Source organism: Bubalus kerabau, chromosome 5 (assembly GCF_029407905.1).
Source record: "Bubalus kerabau isolate K-KA32 ecotype Philippines breed swamp buffalo chromosome 5, PCC_UOA_SB_1v2, whole genome shotgun sequence".
NCBI lineage: Eukaryota > Metazoa > Chordata > Mammalia > Artiodactyla > Bovidae > Bubalus > Bubalus kerabau.
In genome coordinates this window covers 34,975,926-34,997,430 of record NC_073628.1, presented here as the reverse complement: position 1 = coordinate 34,997,430, position 21,505 = coordinate 34,975,926, and the positions used below count along the sequence as shown (strand labels likewise).

At 46.6% G+C, this 21,505-nt stretch overlaps 1 protein-coding gene across 5 annotated transcripts in view; it reads left to right on the top strand.

Moving 5' to 3' along the window:
* Window positions 1-3,033: 3,033 nt before the first annotated feature.
* Window positions 3,034-21,505, top strand: part of NARS2 (asparaginyl-tRNA synthetase 2, mitochondrial) — a 183,700-nt gene continuing 165,228 nt past the window's right edge. For 2 of the 5 annotated variants that reach the window (XM_055581438.1, XM_055581431.1), the window contains exon 1: window positions 3,034-3,181. The gene's annotated coding sequence lies outside the window, so the exon portion shown is untranslated. Of the gene's footprint in view, window positions 3,182-12,793; window positions 13,088-15,013; window positions 15,159-15,601; window positions 15,694-17,262; window positions 17,497-21,505 lie in introns of those variants that run through there. The other 3 variants (XR_008714624.1, XR_008714623.1, XM_055581439.1) reach the window with 3 other exon arrangements.

Here is a 21,505-nt window from a genome sequence, read left to right as displayed (position 1 = left end):
CCAGAAAGAACCCAGTCTCCTTTTCCCCTTGGGATCCTCATTTAGGACTAAAAGCCCTCTATTGAAGGTTCATAATTCCCAGGTAGGTTTATATACTTGTCTGTATTTTATTGGACAGGAGGAAATTAAAGAACTCTGTAGTTCAAGGCCCTTTCATTTAACCTTCGAAAAACAGCAAACTCATTTTAAAGACTCATTGCTCAGGTGATAGAAACTTGATCCTTTCCAACCTTTACATTCTCAAAAAACCAGCCTTGTGTACATGACCGCCCCAGACAGCGGGCCGATGTTGGGTTTCTTACCCTCTCTGGAATGCCAAAGGCATGATACCAGGTGACCTCATGGTCCCCAAGAACATGTGTTTGATTCTGAGGGCAAACTGCCAATGGAGAACGAACGCTCCAGCAGGCTCCGCTAGCCTGGCAGAAGCTGAGTCACAGACGTCTGGTGGTGCCCGGCAGCCCCGGATTCACCAACACCAGAATCCCACTTTTCTAGACCCGCCTGATGTTCTTCAAGACTTCTGAACCCGCAGCTTTGGCAACGGGACTCTCCCAAGCTGCCTCTGGACGACCAACACTGGAGACTCTGGCCTTACCATGTGGAAATAATTTTCCTGAAGTCTGGAACTAATTTTGAGAAGTTTTTTTTCTCAACACTTTTGTGTTTCTAACACTGTATTCTTGACTGTGTAAATACCGACAAGGCTGTAAATAAATGCAGATGTAGATACCTTCTAGAAAAGAAAAGAAAAAGGCATAAAAACAAAACCAGAAGTGACCCTGTGTAGCCTTCGTTGACAAATAAAAGAATATTTTGTGTTTAAAGGTGTCTCGTGGCCTTTTGTTTGGAGAACAGTGGCTGCCTGAGCCAGCTCTGAGTTTGCACTCCAAGAAGCAAGCTCAGTTCTCAGGTGGATCATCAAAGCTCTGGTCCTTGGCCCCAAAGTCCCCCTTAAGCCCTCCAGGTGACGCCTGTCATAGCCAGGCATTTCCAGAGGACACAAAGACCCTGGGCCTTAACCTCACAAATACCAAAGCAACTCTTTCACCAGCTATGCCCCACTGTTCCCCGGGGCCATATCCCAGCTGCTCTTCTTACTGGCCTCAGGGACAGACTCCAAGTGGCCGGACAGATTGACACTGCCCTAAGGAGACAACTACACTCTGCCGCTTGTTCACTGGGTCACGTCACTGCGTTCCACGTGGGGTGTCACTAGCTGCACTTTCAAAAATAAATGTATATTCATCATACAAATTATTATAGCCACATGATACAACTTGGGGGAAAAAGGAAGAAAATTCCTTTAGCGTTGTTTTGGATTTTTGTTTTTTGCTCTATGATATGTATTTTTTTTCTGAAAAAAAAAAAAAAAAAGAAATCTAAGGTAGGTGTAGTCACCGCAGACGGGTAATTTTTTACCCTGCCTTTTTCAAAGAACCTCACGTTTAACCTCAGGTCTAGAAGTCAGGGATGACAGCTGGTCACTTAGGAAAATACATTTGCTAAGCCCAGCTCCCTAGTGTGAATGGTGAACCTTATGAAAATTCAAATAATTGAGGACAAGAGTGAGAACAGAAGGCTCACTGCTTCCCATTAGCCTCGGGTCTGGCTCACCACCAGGCCCCCCAGGAAGGAGCTTCAAGCTCCAGGCCTCTTCCCTCCACCCGGGCAGCCATGGGCTGACCAGGTACCGATGTCCAGGCTGCCATTCTTCCGTGGTGCCAGGGATGGAGGCTGATCTTAGGTGAGTAATTTAAATTCTAAGCTTCAGTCTTCTATCTGTAACAAGGCGGCCCACACCTTTCTTAGTTCCTCCTCAGATTGCCTTAAAGAAGCAGGTATATACTGTGGCCCGCTGCTCTCTGAACAACAGCTCTTGGCCGACTGCAGCTTTCCCCTTTCACGTCTCTCTCCCCAGGCCCCTCCCCACCTTCCTTCCGAAGTCTGGTACTCTTTCCACTGCACCAGTAGTTCTCAAACTCTGGCTTATATCAGACTCAGCTGGTGTTTCTCAAACCATAGATTGCTGGGCTCCACCCCCAGAATTTCTCAATCAGTGGGTCTGCTTCAGTTCAGTTGCTCAGGCGTGTCCCGATTCTTTGCGACCCCATGGACCACAGCACACCAGGCCTCCCTGTCCATCACCAACTCCCGGAGTTTACTCAAACTCATGTCCATCAAGTCGGTGATGCCATCCAGCCGTCTCATCCTCTGTCGTCCCCTTCTCCTCCTGCCTTCAATCTTTCCCAGCATCAGGGTCTTTCCAAATGAGTCAGTTCTTCTCATCAGGTGGCCAGATTATTGGAGTTTCAGCTTTAGCATCAGTCCTTCCAATGAATATTCAGGACTGATTTCCTTTAGGGTGGACTGGTTGGGTCTGCATGGGGCCCCACTATGTGCATTTCTAACGTATTCCCAGATGACGTGGATGAGAATCTCCACGCTTTGAGAACTGCTGCCAACAACTCTTTACACTATGGACACCATAAGCTATTCAGCCTGACCCTCAGATGCCCTTGTCAAGGAGACCTACCACTTACAGCCAGCAGACCCAGCGTATCAGGGTATCGCGTCCTCCTCGGCGACGTCCCCACCCTCTTCCCCACCACACTACAGTCAGTGGCAGGGGAGAGTGCCCCTCCGCGAGATACCCAGCCTTTCACACCTTGCAGGCCTTTGCACTCAGCGCTTCTTCAAGCCCAGCTGAAACGTGTTCCCGAAGCCCTCTGGTAGCTCCTTCCCTCTTAGAAGGCAATCACGGTGCTCATGCCATGAGCCACGCACCTTCAGGATGGACTCAGCCTGGGCTAAGCATCCCCAGCCTGACCTGTGTGTATCTGATCCACTGTGCGTCCCCAGAGCCCAAAGCAGCTGCCCAGCTGTGGGTCACCCTAAGCTCAGCTTTGCCTTTGCCGCAGGGGTCCCCTCTCTGGTGTATTTGAGAAACAGCGGGGTGTGGCGTCTGTGCCTCTGATTAGAGGCAAGGGGCCGCCTCTCCTCTGAATTAGCTGCAGGTGGGAGGGCCTCTCGGAACAAGCAGTGGGCGGGAGCAGTGGGTCTCCGCTCCTACATGTCACGTGCTTGCCGCGATCTATAACCGTGCCCTCGAGCGTGTGTGGGAGATCGGAGAGGGGAGGTGGTGGAAAAAACCACTACGCGGGAGGAGAAAGGCTTTACAGTGAGTACTGTTCGGTTCAGTTCATTTCAGTCGCTCATCGTGTCCGACTCTTTGCGACCCCATAGACTGCAGCACGCCAGGCTTCCCTGTCCATCACCAACTCCCGGAGTTTACTCAAACACATGGAGGAGTATTAGCCTTTTCTTTATCCAGCCGAGGAGGGTGTAGCCTTTTACAGGGTGTTGCTCTTAGTCTTACCCACCCTGCCCTCACACCCGGTTTATGCTGGCGTTTCAGCAGGCGTCTCTCTCCAGCCCCAGGCTGGCAATCCCTCTCCAGGCCTTGGAAAGCTGCCCTGCTGCGGGAGTGCCCACCCCTGCTCCCATCAGGCCATCCAGCGTTAATTTCTCAAGTCCGAGTCTATCAAAATCTGTCAGTAATGGCCCCATGGTAGTCTCTGGCCACCATTCCCAGGCCAGTCCCCTTTTTCAGAGTCTCAGGGTAATTGAAGTTAAAGTTACATAATTTTTTAATCCTTCAAGAACCCAAACCATATTTGTGAAGACCCATGCACCTTGCAGGTGAAACCCCACAATTCAGATTGGGACTCGAACCCCCCAGCGTGAACCCAGATTGGGGTTCAAACCCAGTCTTTTTTTTTTTTCTTTCTCTGTGAGGGGTGTTTGGTGGGATCTTGCTTGGCCCTCAGGTTGTTTAGCTATGGCACACAAGATCTTAGTTGCAGCAAAATTCGGGCCCCCTGCGTTGGGACCACGGAGTCTTAACCGCCATCAGGGAAACCCCTAGAACTCACCATGTTTTAACTGAGATCAGGCACCTGGTCTTAGGACTTAATGAAGCTCGGGTGCTTTGTATCTCCTCACAGAAAGAACTTCGTGAGAGACAAAGTAATAGGTAAGAAGTGAATTTGGAGAGGTGATACATTCCATAGGCAGAATGTGGCCCCTTTTAAAAGGTGAGCGCAGCCCCAGGTCAGGGGGTAGTCTCGGACAGTGAGAGTGCCCCTGGGAGAAACACGCTCCAGAGACAGACTGTGGGCCATCTCAGAGGGCCAGAGGCCCCAGAATACGGCATGGTTAGTCTTTATAGGCTGGGTGTTTTGAGCCTATCAGTGGGAGGATTATTCCAACTATTTTGGAGCAGGGGCAGAGATTTCAAGAATTGGGCCACTGGCCACTTTTGGCATTTTATGATGAGCCTCTGAACTGTCATGGCGCCTGTGGGTGTGTCATTTAGCATATTTTATAATGAGGCTCAAGGTCTACTGGAAGTCAGCTCTCCTGCCATCTTGGATGGTTGGTTCTAATCAGTTTTTGTCATAGCCTCGGTGGCTATGTCATTTTTTTAAAGGTTGTACCCTGCCTCTTTCCCTCCTGCTTGACAAGGACTGACATCAACTCTTAGGGGCAGTAGAGTCTTAAACCTACCAGGAAGAATGGAAGCATTTTTTTTTCCTGCTCTATAATCTGCAAGCCCACTTCTCCATTGAAGTCAGCACCTGACACTGTATGCAGAGCATCTGGGCCTGGCTTTGTCATCCCTTCCCACACCTTTAAAATATACCTATTCCACACTCCCAGGACTGAGTTTGTAGCGTAAAAATCTCTTCCCCAGTTTGTGAGATGGGGACAGAGGGAATCATTCTTTCAGACACAGATGTTTGTTAAAAGATGGGTGGATGGAAAGATAAATGATTAAATAAATGAATACCATGGTGGCTCCTGAAGAGGCCTAGAGAAAAAAATTGAGTCAATCAGTAAATGTCTAATGAGCATTTCATGTGCGTGTTGACTGAAAAAAAAAATGCATAGCCTGAAAGGGGTGAGTTATGTTTTATCTGGGAGGCAAAACTGAGGACTTAAGCCCTGGGCAGAGCATTTTCAAATAATTCTGAGAGACTGCTCTGTAAAGGATAGGGGGAAGCCAGAATATATAGGAGTTTTTGCAACAAAAACTATGTAGTTGGAACTTTAAAAGATCATTGTTAAAGACTAGATATCTCAAGTAAGGAATTTAGCGCTTCTCTATATATGAGAATATGCAAGGGTCTGGACTCAATGAAATCATTCTTTTGATAAGCACCTCAGCTCTCTGAGGCCAGTATCCTGTGCCTTGTCTCCTGTCTCCTCAGAGTGCATCTTTTGGGGAGGAGGGGTTGGCTGCAGTGGCTGCTTGATGGCAGGCACCCTATTTCTGTCCTTAGTTCCCTCAGCGCTCATCTTCAGGGCAGATGTAATGCGAAGGCTTGATGGCTGCAACAGCCTTTATTTACTTATAGCAGACAATGTTTTTCTTTCACATATATAAGCAGCCTTAGAGGACATAAAGATGTAACACAGGACCCTTTGCTTATAAACACCACCACCCAGTCAGAAAGTCGAGAAAGATTCAGAAACTAGATTGTGATACCAACAAGCTCCATCACTACTCCAGCAGCCTCAGCATCCAGGCTCACTAGAACTCAGAGGTCTGGTAAAGGAGAGCAGAAATCTTAGAGGTTTTGCCCTGAGGCAGGTACCAGGGCCCAGTCTCTGGAATCAAGGGGCACTATAAGCTCAAGCTCAAGCTCAAGTTTTGGGGACAGGAAGTTGCCAGAAGCACAGCAAAGCAGCCAGGGGTTCCAGACACTATGGTGTGTGGGGATATAAATAGGATGGTGTAGGGCTATTGGGAGCAGAACCCCATCAGTGTCCAAGGGCTTGATCCAGACCTCCAGGGAGGTGTCTGGATCTGGACAGGTGGGCTGGACAGATGCCCTGCCATCCACACTTCCTGACATAGATCTGGTTGTAGGGGGAACCAAGGTCTGGGGAACTTAAGCTCCACTTAGCCATCATGCTGTGACAACAAGACCAGCCCTGGCTCCCACCTCCTGCCTTGACTGAGGTCCCTCATGTACCCCTTGCCTGACAGTCTGATTTTTGCCTACAAGCTGAGACTCCAGCTAGCTTCAGGGGAGGGAAGGGGGTGGGCCAAGTGCTAAGACCATGGTTGCAGCAAAACCATTTTCCATAGTGCCAAAGAAGGAAATTCCAGGGTGCGCTGGCTGGAAAGAGGGAAGAATCATAGAATTTCCTGCAAGAGGTTTTAGTGAGAAGCTATTAGATGACAGCAGAAGACATCTCTGGTGGGAGGAAGGTGTGCTATTCACGTGGTCCTGGGGGAACCTGGGCCCCCAAGACTTACTCCCATGAACCTAGTCCAGGCAGGCAAAAAGCCCTCCGGTTCCCAGGGATCTGATCCCGCATGTCTCAACGTCTTTCACACAGCAAAACACCCGATGGTTGATGTTTACGTTCAAGACCCAATCCCATGGATTTATCTAGATTTGATGTAATAATAAAAGTGTAGGTTATGTACAAACCCCAGCAAGCAGGAATGCCTCCTCTTTCTCCACACTCATAAAGTAGACCAGAATGGAAGTGAGGGGAGACTGATCATAGTATTACAGGGATAATTTTGAATGCACTCAAATTTATTATGAAAGGAATTATTCTTCTATTATTTATAATGACTGACATCTGACTTGCATCACTGTGGGTAGTAACACAAAGACCAGGAGGGATCACTACCTCCTTTTTGCTTCTCTTTGTGTCTTGAGTGGGGGAGTTCTACATAAGGAAACCCTGCACCAAGATCTGTCTGAAGTTATCATGTAGGGGTCTCAGGAAAAAACGGATGTGTGAAGAAGAGGGACAAGGAAGGGAAGAGGACCATCAAGAGTGTGAGCTCAGGCAGGGTCCCAGGAGAGGAATCTGGCCAAGTCCAGGGGGAGGGGTTGTGGAAACAGTCTAAGTTACACCCGAGAGTTGTCCCCAGCCAGGCAGAGGCTGGCGTATTTACACATCTGCGCCTGGCGGAGATCGGTTAAGGGCTGTCCCTGGGGATGTCATTTCCCAGGCACCTCTGGCTTTCTGTGTACTCAGCAAAGGGGGCCCCAGCAACCGGAGGACAGCCCGCCTACAAAGAGTCGCAGGTGCTGGCTGTTGGAAGCAAAGCACACAGCTTTTATTCATTCGATCAGAGGAGGCTGGTAGAGTGTCTCAGCACCTGCTGTGCTCTCATTTTCCGCCTCACCGTGAACGCCTCGTAAATGCTAGCCGACGGTTGGCTGGTGAGGGGGTGCATCGAGGAGAAGGGGACACATTCATGCAAGCGTTAGGCTGACAGAAAGCAGGACCCGCCTTGTTCTGCTTACCGCCATACCCCTGGCACCTGGCGCAAGAAGTGTTCGTACACATTTGTTAGGAGAGTGATGAGAGAACTCCACAGTGATCTTGTGCTCTAAGAGCTGCTCCAGGGTCTCCTTCGTCTTCCCTCCCCTTGCTTACTTGATGCTGCCAGAGGCCCATGGAGCACCCAGGAGGAGCTCCGTGGACCTCACCACGTGGTAAACCTCCTCACCGAGCAGGCACCCCCAAATCGGAAGGCCCCAATGTCCGCCCCTGTTCTGTCCTGATTGGGTGCATCTGAGGACAAGCAGTGCTGGCTAGTGGCAGGGGCAGGCTCAGAGAAGTGCAGTAGGTGTGGGCTCTAGACCCAGGGCTTGTCCTGTTAGATCTCATTAGAGCCTATGGCGGTATTCACAGTAGATGTTACCACCTCCCATTTTGCAGATGAGGCATGTGAAGCCTGGAGACGTTCATGATTTCTGCTATGGAAATAGACTCAGAATTTGAATCTAGGTTCAAATTAAAGGCTGTTTCTCTGATGTCTTAAAGCTGGGGAGCAAGGGAATTGCTGGGGTGAGGGCTTCCTGTGAAGACTGCTGATGGCCAGCCACCTCTCAGGTAGCCAGCAGATCCCCTGATGACTCTTCAGCAGACACAAGCTGCCCCCCCCCATCCCTAGACACAACTCCAAACTCAGGACTGTCTCAGGGCATGCAGATGGTGCGGTCATCCTGGACCCTGTACTCAGAAGAGCCCGCTTAATGCTCTGCTGGCACCATCTTGAAATTCTAAAATCAGGAGTCCTCTATTTTCATTATGCACTGGGCAGGGCAGGTTATATAACCAGTCCTCTGTTTCCACAACTGCTTAACCGGTGTGGACAAACTTTCAGCATTCTAGGGCATATTCAGGGCCCCTGAGACAGAGGGTGGCCCCTGGACCCCCAAGGGCTGCTGTGGGTGAGAAAGCCCTTGTACATCTTTGGGGGAGTGTGGGGACTGAAGAGAAGCAGCCCGACCTGTTCCCAACACCAAGCCAGGGGATCTCCAGTCAGTGGGAAACAGCCCCGTCCACTAAAGCGGCAAAGACCCGGGAAAGAAGCAGGTGCAGAGACAGTGGGGCACAAAGAAGCCACGAGCCAGTTCCATCCATGGATCAGGGGAGCTAGCACCTCGACTGACTCGAAAAGAAGGGAAGAAAGTAGGGAACAGCAGGCAGAGCGCCTGATGAGGTAGGGGCGCTGAGCCATCCTGCAGCAGCTGGGCGTGGCCTCGGGAATCTAGCGTGGACCGGGGGGCGGAGCCAGGCTCTCCGCCCACCCGCCTTCAAATTCTGTCCTCCTGTAGCAACTGACGGAGAAGGCAATGGCACCCCACTCCAGTACTCTTGCCTGGAAAATCCCATGGATGGAGGAGCCTGGTGGGCTGCAGTCCATGGGGTCGCTAAGAGTTGGACATGACTGAGTGACTTCACTTTCACTTTTTCACTTTCATGCATTGGAGAAGGAAATGGCAACCCGCTCCAGTGTTCTTGCCTAGAGAATCCCAGGGACGGGGGAGCCTGGTGGGCTGCTGTCTATGGGGTCACACAGAGTCGGACACGACGAAGTGACTTAGCAGCAGTAGCAGTAGCAACTGAACTGACTGTACCTGTACATTGTCCTAGAACAGCCTCCGTTTGCACCCAGGTCTTACCAGGTGGCTGGAAGTTATTGAGATGAGAGGTCTAATCTTCTCCAGACAGAGGTTTACCAGTCCTTCCTTGTACAGGGCAGCTGATGAGTTTTCACACACATGGCACCTTCACATTGATAATGCCACCTAGTGGTCGCCTGTCACATCTTCAAGTCTGTCCAAACGGACATGCAGAAAAACACGGTGAGACCGTTCAGTTCAGTCACTCAGTAGTGTCCGACTCTTTGTGACCCCATGGACTGCAGCATGCCGGGCTTCCCTGTCCATCACCGACTCCGGGAGCTTGCTCAAACTCATGTCCATCTAGTCGGTGATGCCATCCAGCTGTCTCATCTTCTATCGTCCCTTTCTCCTCCCACCTTCAATCTTTCCCAGCATCAGGGGCTTTTCAAATGAGTCAGTTCTTCACATCAGGTGGCTAAAGTATTGGAGCTTCAGCATTAGTCCTTCCAATGAATATTCAGGACTGATTTCCTTTAGCATTGACTGGTTGGATCTCCTTGCAGTCCAAGGGACTCTCAAGAGTCTTCTCCAACACCACAGTTCAAAAGCATCAATTCTTCAGCGCTCAGCTTTCTTTATAATCCAACTCCCACATCCATACATGACTACCAGAAAAACCATAGCCTTGACTAGATGGACCTTTGTTGGCAAAGTAATGTCTCTGCTTTTTAATATGCTGTCTAGGTTGGTCAAAGCTTTTGTTCCAAGGAGCAGGTGTCTTTTAATTTCATGGCTGAAGTCAGCATCTGCAGTGATTTTGGAGCCCAAGAAAATAAAGTCTGTCACTGTTTCCATTGTTTTCCCATCTATTTGACATAAAGTGGTGGGACCTGATGCCATTATCTTAGTTTTCTGAATGTTGAGTTTAAAGCTAACTTTTTCACTCTCTTTCACTTTCATCAAGAGGCTCTTTAGTTCTTTTTCACTTTCTGCCATAGGGCGATATCATCTGCATATGTGAGGTTATTGACAATTCTCTTGGCAATCTTGATTCCAGCTTGTGCCTCATCCAGCCCAGCGTTTCTCATGATATTCTCTGCATAGAAGTTAAACAAGCAGGGTGACAAAATACAGCCTTGATGTACTCCTTTCCCGATTTGAAAACAGTCTGTTTTTCCATGTCCAGTTCTAACTGTTGCTTTTTAACCTGCATACAGATTTCTCAGGAGGTAGATTAGGTGGTCTGGTATTCCCATCTTTTGAAGAATTTTCCACAGTTTGTTGTAATCCACACAGTCAAAGGCTTTGGAGAAGTCAATAAAGCAGAAATAGATGTTTTTCTGGATGTTTTTGCTTTTTCCATGATCCAGCGGATGTTGGCAATTTGATCTCTGGTTCCTCTGCCCTTTCTAAATCCAGCTTGAACATCTGGAAGTTCACAGTTCACATATTGTTGAATCCTGGCTTGGAGGATTTTGAGAATTACTTTGCTAGCATGTGAGATGAGTGCAGTTGTGCAGTAGTTTGAGCATTCTTTGGCATTGCCTTTCTTTGGGATTGGGATGAAAACTGACTTTTTCCAGTCCTGTGGCCACTGCTTAGTTTTCCCAATTTGCTGGCATATTGAGGGCAGCACTTTCACTGCATCATCTTTTAGGATTTGAAATAGCTCAACTGGAATTCCATCACCTCCACTAGCTTTGTTCGTAGTGATGCTTCTTAAGGCGCACTTGACTTCACACTCCAGGATGTCTGGCTCTAGGTGAGTGATCATACTATCGTGGTCATCTGGACCATGAAGATCTCTTTTGTACAGTTCTTCTGTGTTTTCTTGCCGCCACCTCTTAATATCTTCTGCTTCTGTTAGGCCATACCATTTCTGTCTTTTATTGTGCCCATCTTTGCATTAAACGGTCCCTTGGTATCTCTAATTTTCTTGAAGAGATCTCTAGTCTTGCCCATTCTATTGTATTCCTCTATTTTTTTGCACTGATCACTGAGGAAGGTTTTCTTACCTCTCCTTGCTGTTCTTTGAAACTCTGCATTCAAATGGGTATATCTTTCCTTTTCTCCTTTGCCTTTAGCTTCTCTTCTTTTCTCAGCTATTTGTAAGGCCTCCTCAGACAACCATTTTGCCTTTTTGCATTTCTTTTTCTTGGGGATGGTCTCGATCACTGCCTCCTGTACAATGTCACGAACCTGCATCCATAGTTTATCAGGCACTCTTTCAGATCTACTTCCTTGAAACTATTTGTCACTTCCACTGTATAATCGTAAGTGATTTGATAGGACCATAATAATCCCTTTCCTGCTCCTGCTCTTTGTGTGGTGCAGATGTCCATCATATAGGAATCCTTTTGAGCTACACAGCATCTCCAGAGCTGAACAGGGACCTTTGGAAGATGCTCCACAAAGCACCACATACACACACACACACACACACACACCCCAGAAAGGTGACAGAGATAGGAAATCAGCCCTGGAGGTCCCTTCCTCCTCTGCCTCAGTCAGTGCCTTCTCAGCCTTGGGCCACGGGGAGGAGGGTCCCTCAGTCCTGAACGTGCTGTCCCCAGCAACATGCAGACAACAGCAGACACCACTGCTGAGCTTGGGTTTGGAAGAAAGTGAGCAGAACAGCATTCATGACTTGTGGGGTTGGAGATTGCCCTTTGGCTTCTTTAAATGATTAATAATGAGACCATCAGTAACAAGAGGAAGGGGTGGGGGAGCTGGAGACAGTACTGCTGTTTCTTAAGAGCCATTCCTCACCCTACGCCAGAGAGCCACCCCAGGCCATTCGATATCTTCCTTGAGCGCCTATTTTGCAGGTGCGTTCCATGTGTCCCAGAAGAAGGCAGTGTTCAGATGGGAATTAATATGCATTGGGTGCCTACTGTGTGCCAGGCACTTTCCTAAGCACTTAAAATGCATTTGCTCGTTTAGTCCTCACCAAAGAACAACCCACAAGATACTATTGCCTATCCCATTTTGCTGGTAGAAAAACTTAGGCCCTTCTCCTAGGACATGCAACTAGTAAGTGGAGAAATTGGGATTTGAACCTAAGGACTGCTGGTCCTTTTTATACAGTTCATGAACACTGCAATACAGTACAGGAATACTGGGGTGGTTTGCCATTCCTTCCTCCAGTGGATAACATCTTGTCAGAACTCTCCACTATGACCCGTCTGTCTCTGGTGGCTCATAACCACCCTTCCAGTGTAGCTTGTAGCTTCACTGAGTTACGCAAGCCCCTTCGCCACAAGGATCCATGAAGGGGTGCCGTGTAAAGCAGATTAAGAAAACAGTGAGGGACACGGAGACCTGGTGTGCTTCAGTCCATGGGGTCACACAGAGTTGGGCACGACTTGGCGACTGAACAACAAATCCTGTTCCAGGGCATGCACTTTTAATCACAACCCCAGTTATCTCAACTGATAGACAAAAAGAAAATGCATACATCCTGTGGTGTATGCAGTTTTCTGGGAAGGGAGGATATGTGATTGCATCTCCAGAGTGTGTGTACATATTTACTCATTTGACAAATTTTTCCCAAAGGACATCTTGCTCCAGGTGTGGGTAGGAGCATAGTTTTAAACTATCCCCAGTCTGATGGGGAAGAGAAACTAAACCATGATGGGCTTGTGCACAGGTGATTCAGAATGGAGCAGAATGGCACTGGGACAGGAAGCAGGGTCCAGGCACAGCCAGCCAAGTAGTGCCTGAACTCTGATCCAGCTGGGTCAGAAATACCTCTCTGTCCAGCAGATACTGAATCCTTAGCAAACTGCTACTAGAACCCTAATTGTATCTCAGAAACTCCGATTCTCTCTCATCATTTTTAGGCCTCCTACCTAAGAGAAGGGGAATACTGGTGATGAGGCAGGACCCGGCTTCTTAGAGCAAAACAAGACTAGCTCCCGCATCAGCCCGGGGTTCCAAATAAACGGGCCTGGGCTGCCATCTACTGGCTAACTGGAGATACTGCATGGGATAGTGCTGCAGTCAGACCTTCCTGCCCAGGTGCAGAGGGAAAGGGACCTGAATCCTTTGGTCCTCCAGCAGCCGTGAGAGGGAAGGGCTGTCATCTCCTGTGTTTTGTGAATGAAGAGGCGGAGACTCGTGAGAGCTGACAGGAGGTAGTAATAGCTCATTTACTGCTTGCCAGACTCTGCTAAGCACCTTACGTTAATTATCTCCTTGAATTGTCTCAAGAATCCCGTGAGATTTATCCCCCTTTTACTTGTGTCTCTGAAGTCGCCTTATTCTGTAATAGTTTCACCTTCTTCGTGCTGTTTATTTGTTGGAGACACCAGGTCACTGTACTACAGAAGGTCTCACAACCCGGATTTGGGTGATGGTTCTTCAGACTGTCATTTTACACTTGACTCCATGTCTCCTATTAGCTGGCATGAAGCTCTAAAGGCTTAATTGAATCCCACTTCAGTTGCTTCCAGCAAGACTAATTCGTGTGTGCTTTATATCCTATCCCGTCAAGAGGCACCTAAAGTTTGATTGTCTGACTTCTTGTGATGTTGAGATTGAGTGATGTTAATGCAATACAAAAAGTGCTGACTGAGTCTGTTATTCCTTTATTAAGTGGGCCTGGTATTTATTTTTTTCTCTTTATTTTGGATCTGGTCTTTAAAGAGGACCTTTCAGGTTCTGGCTTCAGGTAAGATGGAACAACCACAGAATCTGGACGGAATGCACAGAGATGCTTGAGGGCTGGAAAGTGAACAGCAGCAGCTGGATTGGGAGGGGAAAACTAAGATTTGGGGTACCACTGAATTGGCAGTAAGTTGATCTTTTTTATTCCCCTCTGGTGTCTGCCAACCTAACTCAAGGCAGCTGAAGACTCAGAAATGGGCATCAGTGTGGAGATGCCCATTTCTCACTTCAGGAGAAACCCTCTACGGCAGGCTGGAGGGATGAGAAAGGGGTGTCCTGACTATAGAGACCCACAGACACCTAAGCCTCTTAAGGGAGGGGAACTGTCCCCCTTTGATCGAGGAATAATGGTCTCAAGGGTGTGGGTGAACTGCCTGCTCCTTTGTTTCTCTCCATCTTCCCACCAGATGGCCCCAACAAGGTGTAGTAAATGCAGGAAGGGCATGTCAGAAGCAGGGTAAGTAAAGCCCCAGGTAGCTGGCTGGAAAACCAAAACAAGGAGCCTCTAGGAGACAGAGGACCGGGGAGACTGTGGAGGAGGTGGCAGGGAGCTCAGGACAGTGAGCTCATAAGGTGTTTGTGGCCTCCCGGCCTCACTCTTGCTGAGCATCCATGATCGTGCCCTCAGAGGCACACCGTAAGCTCAGAAAACTGAACTCTGTCCTGTCGCTACTTTGAAGCTGGCCCACTGAGAGCCCTCCAGTAAGTGTTTATTCTTGCTGAAGTAACCCTTGAGGGCAGGGACACCCTCAAACAATTTAGACAGAGAAATTCCAGAAAAGGCCTGAGTTATCTCAGTGTCACAGGAATCAGCTTACAGCCCTGTAGATATAACGGGGCTGTGATGGGGGTGTTATGTGTGTGACCACATTTGAGTTTTGGGGATCTGAAGTTAGCCTCCCTCCTTCCTGGGCCACACCCACCCACACTGCCCAACCCTGGCACCCGCCTTCAGAGTGCCAGTTCACATGCTCCAATAGGGTGATCAGGGTGTGTACTGGGGAGACGAGCAGCACCTCTACCACAGAGGAGGAGGAAGAATACGGAGATTTAGTGCTTCATGGAGTCTAGACGGCCCTGAGATGGAAAGCCAGTTCTACCGCCCACGAGATAGGTGACCTTGGGCAAGCCACTTAAGTTCTTGATCCTCAAACTTCCCAAATATAAATTAGAAACAGTGTTCCTAGCTCACAGAATTGTTATGAGTTTGAACTGAGATAAGATGTGTAGAGTATGTGATACATTCAGTGCCATTTTGTAAGTTTCAAATAAGTTGGAAATGTTGTTAATCAAATTAAGATATATTTTATGAAAAGTAAAATATGATACACTTGTAAACATTCAGGAGCCTTAGATACTTAGTCCTCAGTTACACATCATCTATTTTCTTTTAGCTTCAAAAATAAATGCAATTAATACACACTAACAAAATGCACAGAGTATCTTGCACAGGAATCGGCATGTACCACGTGCTTGATCAATAGTGGTTGCGGTCATCACTGCATCAGCATCATCATCCTGTGGAAGGAATTCCACACGGTGAGTTGTGAGACCCTAGACAAGATCACACAGTAAATTCATTGTTACCTTGCTGCTGCTGCTAAGTCGCTTCAGTCGTGTCCGACTCTGTGAGACCCCATAGACGGCAGCCCACCAGGCTCCCCCTTCCCTGGGATTCCCCAGACAAGAACACTGGAGTGGGTTGCCATTTCCTTCACCAATGCATGAAAGTGAAAAGTGAAAGTGAAGTCGCTCAGTCATGTCCGACTCTTACCTTAGGAGAGCTTTAAAAAGGAGTACGTGCCTCCTCATTGTTTAGGTTAAACTTGGAGTGGCAAAACGGGGGAGGGGTTGAAGGAAATTATCTCAGTGGTTTATACTGATGCTTATGTGTGGACAGGGAAGCCTGGTATGCTGCAGTCCATGGGGTTGCAAAGAGTAGGACACAACTGAGCAACTGAACTGATGTTCTGTACTCTCAGATTTTGGAACTTCCATGGACGACCCAAGAGGAGACAGGTTGGACGGCTGGCAGTCATCATTGTGGCCGCCCTTGTCAGTAAGCTCCTTGAAGGTAGGGATAAAGATGTTTTTGTTTTGTGTCCCTGGCACCTGAGACAAGGTATGATCCACAACACCTCTTCAGTAAATATTGATTAAATCAGTCAACCCCAGCAACAGGGATTTAGGTTGCTGGTAGGAGGTCACAGGCATCCTTGTTTGGGATAGCCTAGACTGGACATGGAACAACAGACTGGTTCCAAATAGGAAAAGGAGTATGTCAAGGCTGTATATTGTCACCCTGCTTATTTAACTTATATGCAGAGTACATCATGAGAAACGCTGGACTGGGAGAAACAAGCTGGAATAAAGATTGCCGGGAGAAATATCAATAACCTCAGATATGCAGATGATACCACCCTTATGGCAGAAAGTGAAGAGGAACTAAAAAGCCTCTTGATGAAAGTGAAAGTGGAGAGTGAAAAGTTGGCTTAAAGCTCAACATTCAGAAAACGAAGATCATGGCATCCGGTCCCATCACTTCATGGGAAATAGATGGGGAAACAGTGTCAGACTTTATTTTTGGGGGGTCCAAAATCACTGCAGATGGTGATTGCAGCCATGAAATTAAAAGACGCTTACTGCTTGGAAGAAAAGTTATGACCAACCTAGATAGCATATTAAAAAGCAGAGACATTACTTTGCCAACAAAGGTCCATCTAGTCAAGGCTATGGTTTTTCCTGTGGTCATGTATGGATGTGAGAGTTGGACTGTGAAGAAGGCTGAGCGCCGAAGAATTGATGCTTTTGAACTGTGGTGTTGGAGAAGACACTTGAGAGTCCCTTGAACTGCAAGGAGATCCAACCAGTCCATTCTGAAGGAGATCAGCCCTGGGATTTCTTTGGAAGGAATGATGCTAAAGCTGAAACTCCAGTACTTTGGCCACCTCATGCGAAGAGTTGACTTATTGGAAAAGACTCTGATGCTGGGAGGGATTGGGAGCAGGAGGAAAAGGGGACGACAGAGGATGAGATGGCTGGATGGCATCACTGACTTGATGGACGTGAGTCTGGGTGAACTCCAGGAGTTGGTGATGGACAGGGAGGCCTGGCGTGCTGCGATTCATGTGGTCGCAAAGAGTTGGACACAACTGAACGACTGAACTGAACTGAACTGAGGCTGAAGATGGGGGCTTCCCTGACGGCTCAGCGGGTAAAGGATCCACCTGCAATACAGGAGACGTGGGTTCCATCCCTGGGTCAGAAAAATCCCCTGGAGAAAGAATGGCAGCCCATTCCAGTATCCTTGCCGGTAAAATCCTATGGACAGAGGAGCCTGCCGGGATGCAGTCCGTGGGGTCACAGAGTCGGACACCACTGAGCACACGCACAGCAGGCTGGAGCTGCATCACAAGAGCTCCCAGTAACATAAAGCTTTGTGTGTACACTAGTCTCACTAGTCTCACCTCTTTGAGCTTAATCCAGTTCAACACTACCTGAGCACCTACTTATGCAAGGTACTTAGGACCAACTTCACATGAAAATTAAGTATTTTTTAAAAGAAAACTTCTGCTAAATAACAAGTAAGATACTCTTATCAATAACATATAATTGATAATATGTTATTATTGTGTTTTTCCAGTTCTTCACAGACCACCCAGGTCCCTCTTGGGATCACCAGCAAATACTCAGCTCCCTGATTGGGCCCAGGAGTCCATTGATTTGCTGCCACCTTCCTATTCCTCTGAGAACACTCATAACTGTCCCAAGACTCGGCTCCCTGAATGCCATCCCAGCTCCTGACCTTTGCATGTTTTCTCTTTGTCACTAGATTCAGAACGGAAGCCACAAAAATGAAACATGCTATTTACTCTGACTTTGCCGCTCTGGTTTTCCTCCTGCCTGGTGCTTGTTTTTCATTTGACTTTTTTCCAAAATGAGAAGAGAAAAGGGCTCTAGATTTCTTGAAGAGATTGGACCCTTCTACCTTGAGAATGCCTTTTTGTAATGTCTACATTTTAAAACTATCTAACTGAACAGGGCAGATTTTAAGTAGGCTTACAGATTAGGATCATTGCAATACATTGTAGCTAAATGTCAGAACTAGATGATGTCAGCACTCATCGGAATGACCAGCTAAGAACTGAGGTGATGTAGGAACTACTTGGGTCCCTAACATTCAAGAGGTAATATTCCATGAGCAGATGTCAGTTAACAATGTTAGCCAACGAGACATAACAGTTCCTGAGCATATGTTGGATGTTAGCTGATCAGTACTGATATTAATCATACTTTGGACAGTAGACAGTCTGTAAACACCCAGTTGACACCAAAGAAAATAACTGATTTGATTTTCTGCTATCGCTCTTGAAGCCCTGACCATATCTCTTATCATACTTGAGATAAGTTCACTGATTATGTTCCATCTACACCCTGTATATACTTCTGTGGTTGGGATTTACTGCTTTCTATTCTAATTATTTGTTTACCAGTTCCATACTAGCCTGTAAGACTGTGCTGGGGTTGTGCTTTATTACTAATTGCCAGGCCTACAATGGCATAAGTAGGAGCTTGGGAGTAAAAAACGATTTGGATCTAAATCTTGGCTCGAGAAGTTTGTGTATCATCATGGGCAAATTAACTACTCTGGACTTCATAATATGAATCTGAAAACAGGAATTTTTTTAATTGAAGTATCATTGATTCACCATGCTGTGTTAGATTCAGGTGCGCAGCAGAGGGATCCAGTTATATATATTAGTTTTCAGATTCTTCTCCCCTAGTGAACATAGTTCCCTGTGCTATACAGCAGATCCTTTTTGGTCACCTGCTCTGTATATAGTCGTGTGTATATGTTAATCCCAAACTCCTAATTTATCTCTTATCCCCCCTTCCCCCTTTGGTAACCATAGGTTTGTTTTCTATGTCTGTGGATCTATTTTTGTAAAACCCTTGTTTTTAGGTATTTTAATACCTACCTGGAAGAGTTCATTAGCACTGTGATGTAATCTACTATATTATAAAGGTTCTTTGGTTGTTAACAGAAAGAAGCTGTATCATTAAGATTCTTTGCTTATAAGCAACAAATATAACTGGCTAATTTGGGGCGAGGGAAGTGTGTAACAACTAAATACAGTGTATAATCTGGAATTGGATCCTGGGTCAGAAAGGGAAATTGATAGAAATTGATATTATTGGGACAAGTAGTATAATCTGAAAAGTAGATTGTATATTATAAAACAGTGTATGTTAATCCTATATTTTCTGAATTTGATCATTCTATTGTGGTAATAGAAGCAGCTTGTCCTGAGAAAATAAGGTAGGATTTGGGGGTAAAGGAGCATGATGTCTGCAACTCTGAAATAGTTCAGGAAAAATTATATATCATGTATATAATATATATGTAAAATGCAGAGTGCATAAAAGTAAATATGGTAAAATATTAGTAATTAAAGAACCCAGGTAAAGGGTATGGAGTTATTTGAACTGTTCTTATTACTCTAAATTAATTTAAAATAATTTCAAATTTTAAAAGATCTTTAAAGAAAAAATAGATGTATTGAAATAATCTTGGAACTTTGCAAATCAACAGGAAGGCTGGAGAAGCAGGCTTATAACCTGGACCGGAACCAGGACAAGAGCTATTCAGCTATCAGAGTACAGCGCTGGGGGGAAAATGACTTTCTTCTTTCTTTTCCCCACTTTGCACAGGACTCGAAGTCCCAGGAGAGAAAGGACTATTTAGTGAATCAAAACAGGGCTGGGGGACAGGATCCAGCGAAATCAATTTCCCAAAGGGTTCAGTGTTATATCCCTCAAACCTATGACAGTGCCCAGCTCAGTGCTTCTTGTTGTTGTTGTTGGTTAGTCAGTCAGTTGTGTCCAACTCTTTTCGACCCCATGGACTGTAGCCCGCCAGGCTCCTCTGTCTAGGGAATTCTCCAGGCAAGGATACTGGAGTGGGTTGCCATTTCCTTCTCCAGGGGATCTTCACGACCCAGGGATGGAACCCACATCTCCAACTTGGCAGGCAGATTCTTTACCACTGAGCCACCAGAGAAGCAGTTCAGTACTTAGGAAATACAATAATAATAATAACTTGAATGCATGCTTGTACTCTTGCATATGACAGGCACAAAAGAAACCTGCACAAGAGTATTAGTTGCCTGCCTTTCCCTTTTGTAGCTCTAGTTTCAAGCACTTCACCAAGCATGTAGAAGGTACCCTGTGATAGTTGCTGACTGCATCATGGGATCAGCCTGGCTTGCAATAGCAGCTGCAGCTTTACTGTGTGAGTGCTCACTCGGGGGTTATGTGTTCTTGCTTACTGCTGAATGGACACACGGTATGCTTCGCAGATAAGCAGCATCTTCCACTGTCTATGCCGAAATACAGGGAGATGTGCCTAGAAAGTTTCAGAATCATCACCACCCAATGTGAGATTTGGGGAGCCCAACTCATTCTCTCTAAGTGTTGGTATGGGATAAGATCCCATAACCACTAACCCACAAGAGAACTCCCTAAAGCTCTGTAACGATCATAACATAGTTCTCTAATGCATTCGCCCTTCCACTTTCCCAAGTAATTTTTTTTTCACAACTTCTCTCTCAATCTTCCTTATTTTCCTCCATCCTTACACTCAAGTGATGAACCTCTAACCCTTTCCTTTCTGATTATGCCGAGAGGTTGTACAAACCTCTTCTCTTATATTCTGTTATCCAGAATTTAGTTACCTAGTCACATAACCAGGGGCTTCCCTGGTGGCTCAGATGGTAAAGCCTCTGCCTGCAGTGCAGGAGACCTGGGTTCAATTCCTGGGTCAGGAAGATCCCCTGGAGGAGGAAATGGCAACCCACTCCAGTACTGTTGCCTGGAAAATTCCATGGATGGAGGAGCCTGGTAGGCTACAGCCCATGGGATCTCAAAGAGTTGGATACGACTGAGCAACTTCACTGGTTCACTGGTTAGTTACATAACAATGCCTACCTTCAAGGGAAGCTAGGAAATGTCTTTTTTTAAATAATAATATTGCATTGGAGGTTTTTTACTTAGTTAATTTATTATTTTTTTAGGCTGCACTGATCTTTGTTGCTGCGAGGACTTTGTCTAGTTGTGGCGAGCAAAGGCTACTGTTATGCATGGCCTTCTGTTTGCGGTGACTTCTCTTGTTGCAGAACACAGGCTCTAGGGGACACAGGCCTCAGTAGTTCCAGCATGCGAGCTCAGTCATTGTGACTTCCAGGCTCTGGAGCACGGGCTTAATTGCTCTGCCGCAGGTGGGATCTTCTTGCACCAGGAATTGAACCTGTGTTTCCTGCATTGGCAGCAGATTCTTGACCACTGAACCACCAGGGAAGCCTTAAAAATTGTAATTTAAAACCTACTCATGAGGTGAGCTCTAGGCCTTCTTCGCTGCCCTAGTGAATGCTGTCAAACATTTAAGGAATAAATAATACCGATCTTACACAAAAAAGTTCAAAAAAAAATACCCTGTGCCTGTTGAAATTTCTGCCTCTGCTTCTGTCTCTCTCCTGCGATATATATATTATATATAATCTTTTTCCATCTGATTTGTTTAAATCAGGGCCCAAATACTGACCCACACAGTGCATTTGGGTGATACGTCTCAATTTTTCTTTAATCTATAATTTCCATTCATCATGTTTAATGTTTCTTATTGTTGAAGGAACGTATTCTTTTGTCCTATAGAATTTCCTCAATTCTGGACTAGGTTTGTTTCTTCTTTATCGTAGTTTTTCATTAGTTCCTCTAACTCCCATATAAACTGGTATTTGATCTAGAACAAGGGTTGGCAACTTACGGCCAGCAGGCTAAATCTAGTCCAGACCTGTTTTTGTAATTCCTGAAAGCTAAGAATGATCATT